The 14,145-nt window shown below is 42.7% G+C and overlaps 1 long non-coding RNA gene across 1 annotated transcript; it reads right to left on the bottom strand.

The window, feature by feature from the left end:
- Window positions 1-493: 493 nt before the first annotated feature.
- On the bottom strand, window positions 494-8,987 carry LOC146394632 (uncharacterized). Its single transcript, XR_014835592.1, has 2 exons — window positions 8,625-8,987; window positions 494-3,203 (listed from the first exon to the last, which is right to left on the bottom strand). It is a non-coding gene; the product is annotated as an uncharacterized LOC146394632 (long non-coding RNA).
- Window positions 8,988-14,145: the final 5,158 nt, after the last annotated feature.

The raw sequence follows: 14,145 nt of genomic DNA, 5'->3' as shown, positions 1-14,145 counted from the left end.
TTGTTCATTGCTGGGGTGTGCATCTTGTACCCTTCAGCTTTGATGAATTAATCTATTAACTCTGGATTTTTTTGTAGATTTTTAAAAAATATATATGTGATTACATAATCTGTGAGTAGAGATAGTGTTTACCTCTTTCTTTCTAATTTAGATAGCTTTACTTCTTGCCTAGTTGCTCTGACAAAACTTCCAACACAATTTAGAATAACAGTGTAAAAGTGGTTTTTTTTTTTATTCTTGGACTTAGGGTAAAAACTCTCAGTATGTAATGTTAGTTGTGGGTTTTTTCATATTCTCTAGCATGTTGAGGAAGTTCCCTCCTTTCTTTAGCATGCTGAGTTTTTTTTTTTCCATAGAAAGGACTTTGGATTTTGTTATATGCCTTTTCTGCAACAATTGCGATGATAATTTTTTTCTCCAGTATCTTAATGTGGTATTGTTGCAGAAACCACAAAAACCGTGGCAGTGGAAGGAGACAAACAGCACTCAGAGATATGGAAAAGCAAAGTTTATTCAGCACCAGTGCAGGCTCAGAGGAGTCACCTCCAGAGTCTGAGCACCAGGTCTTTGTTCTCAGTAATGTTTATACACTACAAGGTCTTGATTTTCCCATGTAAGCATCCCAGACCTCCCCCCATCCCCAAGCAGACAGTGTTCCTCCCTAAGAAACTGAGCAAGCAAGGTTACAGAAGTGGAACTGATAAGCAATGTTGGGTACATGATTAGCAGGGCTGCTGGCTTGGACATAGGGCACACAGTTGTTACATTATTACAAGAAGGGTGGTATAGTGATGAGCATAGCTGGAAAGGTTTGCAGCTGCCTTCTTAGCCAAGGGGGGGGTAGTTCTTTAGTTAAAACTCTATTTCATTCCCTCCTCTTGATGTTCAGGGTGCATCTGCACCCTTCAGAGATCATCAGAAGTCATAATCCTTTGGTAGCCTCTGATAAGTAGCAGGTGGGAGGCTGTTTTTCTTTCAACCATGGTTCTTATAAAACCTTTTATAATATTTATCAGGAGAGGTTCAAGGCAGGGAATAAGTAGGCCCCCTGCGAGTATAACCATGATTATTCCGACCATTGTCTTAATTCCTCCCAACCAAGAGAACCATTTACCAAAGAGACTGTCTGCATCCCATCCTTTCCAAGTTTGTACGGGCACATGGGCAATTTCTTCTATCACCTTTCTTCTATCACATCAGCAATTTCTTCTATCACCTTTACAGTGTTGTCTATTTGTAGACATCAATTACTTAAGTTAAATTTTCCACAAGCATCTCCTTCAGAAGCAAGTAAATAATCCAAGGCTAAGTGATTTTGGTAGATTTCACTGTGCATTTTAGTTTGTTGTTGGGCCAATATAGTCAAGGCCCTTGCAGTGTCATTTGTTATAAGTTCCAAAACTGCCTGTAGTCTGATGATGCAGTTCAGCATATAGATAGGGGTGCGATATCCCCAAGAGCCATCCTCTGCCCAAGTGGCAGGCCCATAATATTGAATTATCCGTTCTGGGGGCCATTCATCATCTTTCCAGTCTCCAATTTGGAGAGCCCTCCGGTCTCTCTGGGCACCCTGTGCCCTATATATAGGAACTCCCAGTTGCTGCCTTAGTGATAGTGGGAGCAGGAAGAAGGAAGGTCTGATTGTTCCCAGTACACATGCCCCAGCCCAACTAGGGGGGAGTATAAGAATAGGCCATTTTCCCACAAAACCAATATAATCCCTTTGGTGCCCTCCATTGGATATTAGCACTGATATCTTCCCATGCTTGTCGGAGGTGGGGAAAGTTAGACAGGGGATTAGGCTTGGGCTCTGAGAGGTTGGAGGATGACCACCATTGAGTTTTTTGGGCAGTCAGATTATAATACCTTAGGCCTAAACATGTTAGGCTTCCAACTGAAACATTAAACCATCCTCCCTGCCTTGCAAGACAATTTCTCCCTATAATAGCAGTTCTGAGGAGCCATACCCCATTGGTGAGTTGGGGGTATGCAGTCTTATTATGAGGCTCTAATGGGTTCAGTTCTCTGGCTTACCAAGGCCAGTGGTCTCCTGTGTTTGTTCCCCTGCATACATAACAAGAGGAGACCTTGAGAGTTTGTGCAATAGTTTCTGCCAGGGCTAAGAACGAGTTCTTAGTTGTGGCCGGAATGGGAGGTGGGGTGTTTCTTATCTCTTCATAAAAGGAATGAAAGACCCTGTGAGAGGCAGCTTGGAGCACAAACGTGATTCTCTGGAAATGCAGCACAGCTCCAGTGTCAAGGCATCTTCCATCAATGTGAATGCTTATTTTGAAACCCTCCTTCCATTTGGGCTCACTGGAATTGAAAATAGTGAAATTAACTGGGTTACAAGCTTTAGTGTGACAGTCTGGAGGGGCTGTACCCTTTTGAAAGACAGCTGTTTTGTTTCCCTTATTCCAGGTTGCCCAGGCTACGCAACTCCAGTAAGTGCATTCCTGGCAACCGCTCCAGGTGGTCCCCCAGCACATATATTTATGCTGGAGCCTATATTCTCTTTCCCATGATGGGCTTCCACATGGTCTAGTAGAAGTCCATGACCCACTCATAGCTTCACAGGCATCAAAAAGTATTGAGACTGGCAACTTGGGGTTGGTAATTTGGGTCCGATTAATTAGCTGCCCTGATTTATGAGAGCACCGGACCTCTAACCATTCCTCAGTTGGTGAATATCGTGGCTCAAAGCAAGTATAATGGTCCCCCTGTTGACATATAGAATAAGTGGTCCTGTTGTGAGTACAACTTCCATGAATTTCTCCGGAACGGGAGAAATGAGTGGAGTAAGGCAAAGTCCATGTAACCCCTTGATCTGATCGCGTCACTCGAATGCATGGGTCACAGGAAATGGATCCTGGCAGAACCAAAGGGGACCAGATTAATAGCAACAGGCAGCAAACATACATGTTGGATATAAGATAACAGTATATAACAGTAAGAAAGTCTCTTGTGGAAAGTAGGTAAGGCAGTTTATTTTACCAGGCAGCAGATTACTCAAGCTTCAGCCGTGCGTTGACTGACAGCTTCCGGTGTGGTCAGAGCAGGGCTTTGAGATCGTCCTCTCCTTCTCTGTATTGTCAGGCAAAGAGGTCTCTCCTGATCGGGGGCAGTCTCCCACTCTCCATGGTTGTCAACTGGGCCAGCCAGTTTAACTCTGGAATGATGGGTCCAAGCATCTATTCCTGTTACTTTAAGAGCAGTGGGGGTGGTTAGAATTACAGTATAGGGGCCCTTCCATACCAGCCTCAAAGGCTCCTTTTTTCCAGTCCTTTATCCACACCTGGTCCCCCTGCTTGTGGGGGTGTACTGTTGTACCTAAGGACACAGGTATCCTGTCTCTGACCCATTTATATATCTGAGAAATAGTGAGCCCCAGTCCTTGTAATTGTTTAAGTAATTCCAAGTCTCCCAACTCCCTGGTGTTTTCTTTTAAACTGATTAGTGGAGGTGGCCTCCCATATAAGATTTCGAATGGTGAGAATCCTATTCCTGCTTGGGGTGAACATCTCACTTTTAGGAGGGCCACTGGTGACATGTCTACCCAGGGCAAGCCAGTTTCCTGACATAACTTTGCCAGTGTCCATTTAAGGGTCCAGTTCATGCGTTCTACTTTCCCTGAACTTTGACGGTGATAAGCAGAATGTAGTTTCCATCAGATCTGTAAATCTTTTGCTACCTGTTGTACTGTTTTGGCCACAAATGCCAGTCCGTTATCTGACCTGATGGTCAGAGGCTTCCATATCTGGGAATAATGTCTCTCAGGAGTGTCTTGGTTACTTCCCTTGCCTTTTCAGTTCGGGTAGGGAAGGCTTCTACCCATCCTGAAAAAGTACAGATAAAAACTAGTAAATATTTGTACCCCTTACTAGGGGTGACCTCAGTGAAGTCCACTTCCATATCCTCAAATGGGGACAGTCCACAGTGTTGTACCCCAGCTGGTCTGTTGGGCCCCTGGTGGGCATTATTCTGCAAACAGGTTATGCATCTTTGGGAGAAAGAGGAGCAGAGTGCAGGAAGATGAGCAATGAGATAGTACTGGCCCAGTAGGGTCTCTAAGGCAGTTTTGCCCATGTGGGTTAGCTCATGTTGTTGGTGGACTAGTTTGTAGGCCAGCTGTTCTGGAACATAAACTCGGTGGTCCCGTGTGACCCACCATCCCATCTTAGTTTTAGTTCCTCCTTCCTCCCTTATCCATTTTTTTTCCTCTGGAGAATATCTGGGGACAGCTGGCACTTCTGGGACCAGCCAGACCTTAGGTTTGTCTGGCTGTTGTTCCCGGGCTGCCTCTCTGGCAGCTGCATCAGCACTATGGTTTCCTTTTGTCACTGGGTTGTCTCCCTTTTGGTGGCCTTTACAGTGGATAACTGCAACTTCTTTAGGTTCCCATACTGCCTCTAGGAGCTTTAAGATTTCAGCCTGGTTTTTAATCCCTTTTCCTTCAGCAGTGAGGAGTCCTCTTTCTTTATATAAGGCTCCGTGAACATGCAAAGTTGCAAAGGCATACCGTGAGTCAGTATAGATATTAACTTGCTGGTCTTGGCTGAGCTCCAGTGCTCTGATTAAGGCCCATAATTCTGCTCTCTGTGCTGACCAGCCTTGAGGAAGCACCTCTGCTTCTACCACTTTTAAGTCAGATACCACAGCATATCCTTCCATCCTCCATAAATCTGCTGCCATCAGTATATAAACCAGGTTAGGATTTTGGAGTGGTTTATCAGTCAAGTCAGGCCTGCTGGAAAACACCTCATCTAGTATCTCCAAGCAGTTATGGTCTGGGGGCCCCGCTTCATCTGGCAGAAAAGTGGCTGGGTTCAGAGTTCGTACAATCTCCAGTTTTACCCATGGATTTTCACATAGTAACCCTTGATATTGAGTCATTCGTGCATGTGTGAGCCAATGGTGGCCCCTGGTATCCATTAGGGTTACAACTGAGTGTGGGACTTTAACATTGAGGTTTTGTCCCAGAGTCAACTTGTCAGCCTCTCTCACCAACAAGGTGGTAGCTGCCAGTGCTTGGAGACAGGGAGGCCATCTGGCTGCAACTGAGTCAATTTGTTTAGACAGATATGCCACTGGCCTATGCAAAGGCCCAAATTCTTGAGTTAAGACTCCCAAAGCCACCCCATTTTTCTCATGAACAAAAAGGTTAAATCCTCTGGTTACATCAGGAAGTCCCAAGGCTGGAGCCTCAGTGAGTTTGGTTTTGATTGTCTGAAATGCTGCCTCCTGGCTTGGTCCCCATTCAAGGGGAGCCTTTTCTTCCCCTTTTAGAGCCTCATACAGAGGTCTGGCCAAGTCTGAAAACCCGGGGATCCATATCCGGCAGAATCCTGCTGCCCCTAGGAACTCACGAACCTTCCGGCAGGTGGTAGGGACAGGAATGTCACAAACTGCCTACTTTCTTTCAGTCCCCAGCATTCATCAGCCCTGCATGATGTTAAAGCCCAGATGCTTAACTTGTTTTTTACAGATTTGTGCCTTTTTCTTTGATACCCGATACCCTGCCTCCATCAGTAGGGAAAGGAGAGCTCTTGTTCCCTCTAGGTACTGAGCCTCCATGGTGCCAGCTAGTAAGAGGTCGTCAACATACAGTAGCAAAACACAGCCCAGTTTTTGTCCAGGGAATTCAGCCAGGTCAGCCACTAGGGCGCTGCTAAAAAGAGTAGGAGAGTTTTTGAATCCTTGTGGGAGTCTAGTCCAGGTGAGCTGTTCCTTTGTCCCTGTAAGTGGATTTTCCCATTCAAAAGCAAATAAGGGCTGACTGGCAGACACCACCCAGAGGCAGAAAAAGGTGTCTTTTAAGTCCAGGCAAGTAAGCCACTCAGCAGTGGAGGGGATCAGCCCTAGCAGGGTATATGGGTTAGGGATGGACAGGTGTAATGTGTTGCTTCATTTATGGATCTCAAGTCCTGAAATGGGTGGTAGTCTTGTGTTCCTGGTTTTTTTACAGGCAGTAAAGGGGTGTTCCAAGGGGACTGACATTTTATTAACAGTCCGTGCTGAAGCAGCCTATCCAGGTGAACCTGGATTCCCAGTTGAGCTTCTCTGGGAATTGAGTATTGCCGTAAGTTTACCGGTTGAGCTCCGGGTTTTAGATCAATCAAAACAGGAGCATGGCATTTTGCCAGTCCTGGTGGGTTTCCTTCAGCCCAAACCAATGGGTATTTAGTCTCTAGTTCTGGGGGAGTGGTCCCCATTTCTGAAGAGGAAGAGCACAAGTGCCATTCCTCTTCCCTTTTTACAGCAAGAGCCATGATTAAAGGAGAGGGGGGTTCTGTCAATTTGAGTTGGGCCAATCTGTCAGTAGAAAAGGAAATTTGTGCCCCCATTTTAGCCAGCAGGTCTCTTCCCTTCAGGGGGACTGGGCAGTCAGGCAGGTAAAGAAATTCATGTATTACTTCATGGCCTCCTAATTGACATCATTGAGGACCACAGAAGAGCCTGTGGGTTTGGTTACCTGTGGCCACAAGGACGGTGATTTCTTTCCCTGAGAGGTTGTGTAACCACAGAAAGTTCAGCACCTGTGTCAACCATAAAGTCTATGGGGTGGCCCCCTACTTGAATTCTGACCATAGACTCTCGGGGGCCCAGTTGGAGAGAGCCTGGTCCCCCATAATCAGACTCAGCTAGGCCGATCAGGTTGGTGTTGAATGGTTCAGATCGGTACCGGCTAGGTGGGGCCTTGGTCTTTTTCTCAGGACGGTTAGGGCATTCATTTTTCCAAATGTCACTTTTCTTTGCAGTAAGCACATTGGTCATGTTCCAGGGGACTCCTTTCTCCTGACCTTGGGCCTTGTCCCCTATGGGGTAGTCCCACTGTGGGGGCACCGGTTTTGACAGGGCAGCCACCAGAAGAGTCACTTTTTGTTTCATTTTCTTTTCTGCATCACAGCGGGCCACCTGGTCTCGATTAATAAAAACCTTGTTGGCTATTTCCAACAGTTCAGTAGCATTCTTTCCTGCAAATCCTTCTAATTTCTGTAGGTTTTTACAGACATCTGATTGGGCTTGTCCCACAAAGGCAGCATTTATCATCGGTTGGTTCTCAGGGGCCTCGGGATCAAAAGGGGTATTGATTTGGAAAGCCTCACATAGTCTCTCATAGTATTTGGCTGGGTAGTATCTCACTGTTCTTAGCTATATTAGTAGGCCTTTTAGCCCCAGCTTTTGCCCCCTGTAGGAAGGCCTGCTGGTACCTCTCTAGGTTATGTTTCCCTTCTTCAGTGTCATAGTCCCAGTGGGGGTTTTCTTCTGGGAAGGCTTCCCTTACCCAATTTGCCAAGTCTGCTTGACCCCCCGCATTGGCCTGAAGCTATTTTTGGGCTTCTATTCCAATTCACCAGAGCTCTTCAGTGTCAAACAGAATAAAAAGGAGTTGCCATCAGTCTATCCAGGTGGGACAGTGTGTCTGGAAAATGAATTCTAAGAGATCAATTAGCACCTGAGCCTTTTCAGAATATGAGGGATTATGGTGTTTCCAGTTGAGGAGATCAGCAGTGGAAAAGGGCAGGTAAGAAAAAAACTATCCCCCCTCTTGTATGGTCCCATCAGGGGTGACTTGCTGTGGTCCCCGTGTTTCCTGTAAGGGCATTTGCAATGCTGGAGTGGCTGCTCCCTGAGCTGACTGGAGGTGCCTGCTCATTGGTTCTGGAGAATCTGGCATCAGGGGTGATATTGCCTCAGGAACTTCAGAAGCAGAAGGAGGAGGAGAAACAGAAGGTGGTGGGCTATCTGGCATCTGGGGACCTTCGGCTCCCAGAGGTGGGGCTGGCAGCACATAAAGTGGTGGCATAGGGGGCGAGTCCTCAGGTTCCCCTTGAAAAATAGGTGGCGCCTTTTTTTTTTTTTTTTGTGAGACAAGGTTTTCTTCTTGGACTGGGCTACTAGCACCCTACACTGTCCCTGGTCTCTGGTGCAGAACTGAACCCATGGGGGCCTCAAATAGGTAATTTCCAACCATTGATCAATATACGGAAATTGGTCTGGGTGTCCAGGGTCTCCTGTTATAACATTATATACTGCTGCAACTGTGAACACATCTAAGGTCCCTTCCGGAGGCCAGCCAACACCAAAGGAGGGCCACTCTAGGGTACAGAGGGTACACAGTTCTTCAGGACTCAGTTTAGCACCATAATCTCTAGAAAATCCTTTCTTAAAATTCTTAACCATACATTCTAAGACAGTGGGCTTAGAAGCCGATTTACCCATTGTGTGAAGTCCCACCCTATGATATTGTGACAAACAGCAAGGACAAGGCCTCAGGTAACAATCACTTCGTCTGTCTGACTGCTCCCCTGGAGGAGATATTTCAGGAGCCTCTTAGCATAGGTGGGACTGTATAAACCCCAACGTCAGGATCCCTCTGAAGAGGGCCACTATAAGCCGTATGAGGGTCGCCACAGAACTGCAGGTTAGGACTCACTCTGGCTCCATAGTCCAAAGATGGTGGAGCATGGGCTCTCATTCTCTCCAGTCACTCACACATACACCAGAATTGACAAGCCTCCCAATCCCAAGGGAGCAAATCCTGACCTGAATGACCCTTTTGTCACTGAGAGGTGATCAGTCGCTCCTTCTGCCATATGGTGGGATGTCCCTGGGGCACTCACCAGTCCGACGTCCTGTCTTGGAACCTGTTTCCACTCTCCCTCTGAGTCCGTTCGGGAAGCAGTGTGAGCCAAGGCCAGCATGGCCTGAGGGAGGGTCTGGATCTGGCAAAATGGCCAGTGCGTGCTATCCACCTGCCACTGGGCCAGTGACTGTGGCCTCCCCCGGTTCCCCAACAATGGTAGCACAAGAGGCAAGCTTGGTATTTGGCTTCCCAGCCAAAGCACCAAAAATGTTGCAGAAACCACAAAAACCATGGCAGTGGAAGGAAACAAACAGCACTCAGAGATATGGAAGAGCAAGGTTTATTCAGCACCAGTGCAGGCTCAGAGGAGTCACCTCCAGAGTCTGAGCACCAGGTCTTTGTTCTCAGTAAATTTTATACACTACAAGGTCTTGATTTTCCCATGTAAACATCCCAGACCTCCCCCCATCCCCAAGCAGACAGTGTTCCTCCCTAAGAAACTGAGCAAGCAAGGTTACAGAAGCGGAACTGATAAGCAATGTTGGGTACATGATTAGCAGGGCTGCTGGCTTGGACATAGGGCACACAGTTGTTACATTATTACAAGAAGGGTGGTATAGTGACGAGCATAGCTGGAAAGGTTTGCAGCTGCCTTCTTAGCCAAGGGGGGATTGTTCTTTAGCTAAAACTCTATTTCAGTATATCTTATTGATTGATTTTATTGTGTTGAATCAGCCTTGCATTCCTAGTATAAATCCCACTTAATCATGGTGGACATTGTCAGCATCCTTTAAATATGCTACTGGATTTCATTTTCTATTATTTTGTTGAAGAATTCACATGGGTAATTTTTAATCCCTTTAAATTTGTGCTCCAGAGAACACATGGAAATATTAAAAGAAAGGACAGTATCGGGAGAGTGTGTCAGCATGGGGCTGAAATATTGGAGGATAAATGCTCAAATTTTTAATAATTGGTTAGGGTCCCAGAATAAATTGGTTACCCAATATCATACTTTTGGTAAGTGGCAGGACTGGGACTAGAAAGTAGGTTGACTTTTGTTAATATCATGCATGCTTCATTATATCAAACTGCCCAGAAAAGTTGGCCTGAGCTTGATAGACTCTCCTGTGGTTTAGTTATTTTTCTCAGGATAATTATCTAGAAACTTTGTAGGAGAAAGTGATGACCTTCCAACTCTTCCTGACAATAGTCTCCTTATATCTGAATTTAAGGACAGAATAGGAAAACTCAAGGAGGATATGTGGTGCATATCCTCTGTGATAACCATCTTAAAATATTGAACAACAGGTGACATAGAACTCTGATTTCTGAGAAACAAGAATGAAGTGAGTTTTATGATTTCCCTATCTTATTGCCTGAAGACAGACACTAGGCTAAAGCACCACAGGGAAAAACTGAATCAGCCCAGTGCTTTCACTGAATTGAGGGGACAGGAATACAATTCAGAGAGAGTAATGCAGCTATAATTTGGGGGATAGAATACCTGTCTGATTATTAGTAATCAATTAACTGACTGGATAGGGTAATTTACAGACTGTAGAAAGTGTACTTCAAGACTTCAGCTAAGTACTGAATAGTGAACATGTTTGGAGAAACTTCCCAAAGACAGTGAAATAACAAAAATTATTTGAGGAAACAGTCCTTGTATAAAACTTGGACCAGGAGGAATCTCTATTCCTATCAGACAGACTTATAATTAATGGGGCATTACAGAACTCAGAAAGAATTTGTCATGGCAGCATTGAAAAATTAACCCTAGGCTAAATGTTGCTATAATCCTATTTAACAAAGCTTAGAAACAGTACCTGAAAGAATCAAACTCTTTCCATGTAATGTAATTATGCCTTAGAACAAAACTGAAAAATACTCATGAGAATATAAAAATGTACAGCATGAACCATTAAAATTTTGTAAACATTGTACTTCATCAAAATTAATAATGTTTGCTTTACCATAACCACAGTCTAGGAACAAATATTTGCAAGTCACATGTTTGATAAATTACACATATTCAAAATAAATAGAGTAATCTTATTACTGAATAGTAGTAAATAAACAACTCAATAAAAATAGGTAGATGACTTGGACACTTTACCATGAATGAGAAATTAGTCCATGAAAAATATTCAGAAAACATTTAGTCATTAGGGAAATACAAATTGAAATCCCATTGAGATACAACTATACAGCTATCAGAATGGCTATAAAAAAAAAAATGAAAAGGCAAAAATTTATACAATCTGAATAGAAACCAGAGCATGGGTTAGGAAAATGTGGTATATATACACAATGGAATACTACTAAACCATAAAAAAGAACAAAATAATGCCATTGGCAGCAACATGGATGGAACTAGAGACTCTCATACTGAGTGCAGTAAATCTGAAAGAGAAAGACAAATACCATATGATATCACTTATATCTGGAATGTAATATATGGTACAAATGAACCTTTCCACAGAAAAGAAAATCATGGACTTGGAGAATAGACTTGTGGTTGCCAAGGGGGAGGGGGAGGGAGTGAGATGGATTGGGAGTTTGGGATTAATAGATGCAGATTACTGCCTTTGGAACTGGTAGGCAATGAGATTGTGCTTTGTAGCACTGTGGAATATGTCTAGTCACTTATGGAGCATGATAACATGAGAAAAAAGAATGTATAAATATATGTATAACTAGGTGCTCACCATGCTGTACAATAGAAAATTGATAGAGCACTGTAAAGCTATAATGAAAAAAATTAAAATCATTATATAAAAAGTTAAAAAAATTAATGAAGTAGATTTCTTGTAGCAAGTAAAAAAAATGAAAATATGTTAAAAGTTTGTGATAATGTATTAAGTTGTATGGTACAATCACTTTAGGAATCAGTTTTGCAGTTTATTATATAGCTGAACATGCATTTACCATATGACATAGCAATCCAACTCCTAGGTATTCTGTCCATTTTCACTTCCACAGCTTTAAAGCAAATCTTAATAATTTCTTACTTAAACTGCTGTAATAACATTTAAACTCTTCTTCCTGCTTCCACTCTTGGCTACCACTCCTTTCTCCAAAATGCCGCTATATTTACTTCTTAAAAAACACAATTCTAGCCTTAGCATATACCTGCTTAAGGATAGAGAACAAAATTCTTATTTTGACTACTTTTCCTTTTCTTTCCTTCTCCCACATTGATTTAACAATTCCACCCATTTTCAAGCTACATTTTGTTCTACCACCAAAACCAAATATTAATATGTGTTCCCTGTTAGTTCATATTGCTATGTTGGCTGCTTGCCTGAAGTTCAATCTGTTTTTTTTGGCATGTTTTTATTATTGCCTGCTCAGCTATTGGGTGGTTGTGGAAATGGTAGTAGGTGGTAAAGCTGAAAAACCGTGTGGATTTGAACTGTAAATGTAGCCATGTACAGAAGAATATGTAGAAACAGCCACTAAAGAGATTAAAGTGAAAGAAGAGGACAGACTTGCAAAAAGAAGATGAAAGAGATCATATAATTCCTGACACATAAAACAATCACAGTTTTCTTAATCTAACTTTTAGTTCCAGTTCAAATTAACCCTGGCTTCCCTTGCCTTCTCTGTTTTTTTTTTTTTTTTTTTTTTTTTCTGGTTTGAATAGGATTTTATTTCCTGCCACCAAAAACATCCTCTAAATTGACCTCCCATCCCTTGAAAACAGCCAAAAAGCCCAGTAGCACCACTGGGAACTCTCTCTTCAGAGTGCCACATGGATCATGGCCCTCTGGAATCTATCAGTTATAAACAATTACTTGGTCAGTTATTGTTATTTATCCCATATCTTCCCTTCCCCCTATTTATCAACCTAGAATTCTGGCATTGGAGTATTCTTGATACAAGTCTTTTCCCAAGTGCATTCCTATATATTTCAAAACCTGAGGTTTATTGAAAAATTCCCCCTAGACAACAGGGCATGAACACCCTATCTGTATTAGCAAATTAAGAATACAGAACATATGATGCCAATACCCCTTTCCATAACCATGAAAGATATTACTAAGTGGTTATGACTATTTTTCCTGCTAAGGCTTAGTGTAGCCTCCAAATCCTTTTCAACAAAGCACCCAAGTAGTCATAAGTAACCAGTCAGAATTGGAACATAGATAAAATATATTTAATATCCTTTGATTGACTCAGTTTTTCCAAAGTGAATCTATATTTGGATTTCTAAAATCTTTTCTTGATTTGAAGTGGTAAGGAGTTATGGGAGAATTCATGGCTAAGGTCCATCAAACTCTGGGGACACCTAACTGTAAGGATGTGCTCTTTTAGGGCCTGAAATCTAAGACCAGCTCTGTCTATGCACTCCAGTTAAAACAATTCCCCACTTTTTCTTAGCCCTGACAAACCTACCCAGTTCTGGCACCTGAAGTTCCTAAGAATTTTTTATCTTTATGTAAGAAGTCTTGATAACTCCAGCATCACAGGACCACCATATAAATGCCCATCTCACTCTAAGTAACCTTCTTCAGTTAGATTCATTATACATACCATGCTCCATTTTATCTTCCTGCCTCTCTAGGGCTGATAAGAGTTATTTTCTGAGTCCCGAGGGGATAGAGAGAGATACGTCCCCTGGGCCAGGAAAATGAAGCCTGTGTTATTTAAAAACTTATTTTCCCCTTTGTAAGTCTTTCAGGACTTGACAGGAAGGCCGTAGACCTGAATAACTTTGACTTAGAGCTTCCTACACATGAAACTTACTATCCTTCAGTTGTGACTAGACCTGTCTCCAGACTTGCTAAATATGTAATCTGTTTGCTTCAAACTGAAATTCAGAACTCCGTGGAAGAATTTCTCAGATAGCTCAATTCGAGAATGGCATATTATTCCAGTTTCTGAGGTGTGTGGGAAAACGCTATTCAAATTAAAGTCTTGTGAATCTACTGTAACAAGTCAGCCAACAGTTTATGAAAACAAATTTGAACAAACTAATAAATACTTTTCACAGAAGATTGGGCAGGGGGAGAGGGAGAGAGAAGGACTACGTGTTAATGTTTTATTTTCCTGCTGAGCTCCTTTTGAGAGTTGTCCCTGCCCCAATTGGTGTGCCTGGCAATCATATTAATCCATGTCTTCTATAAGATGGTAATGTGACACAAGTTACTCAATCAGAATAACCTCTTTAACATACCAATTTGTTTATAGATTGACAGAAAAAACAAATTGGGGCAGCCGGTATTTTCTCTGGTATATTACCAAGATTAACAGGGAGAACGAAATAAAAACTTTTTTAATTAAACATTAAAATACTTTAGAAATGTTAGATATTTTTACAAGCATCTGTATCATTACAGAAGTATACATGTACACATGCAGTTGTAGTGAACTTATACAGAAAGGTACGATGTAAATTTTTCCATGTTTCCTTCAAAGGGAAAACCTTGATTTTCACAACGAGGATATTGACATTGATTCATTCAGGATACAGAATAGTTACATCACTACAAGTATTTCTTGCATTGCTTTTTTATAGCCACACACACTGTCAACCCTGCAACCCTAACTCT

The sequence above is a fragment of the Sus scrofa genome, chromosome X (assembly GCF_054392235.1).
Source record: "Sus scrofa isolate SSC_HxYL_T2T_F1_AM1 chromosome X, Sscrofa_HxYL_maternal_Yorkshire_Landrace_v2.0, whole genome shotgun sequence".
Taxonomy (NCBI): domain Eukaryota; kingdom Metazoa; phylum Chordata; class Mammalia; order Artiodactyla; family Suidae; genus Sus; species Sus scrofa.
Note: the sequence above shows the minus strand (reverse complement) of the source record. Positions and strands in the feature narration are given on the sequence as shown.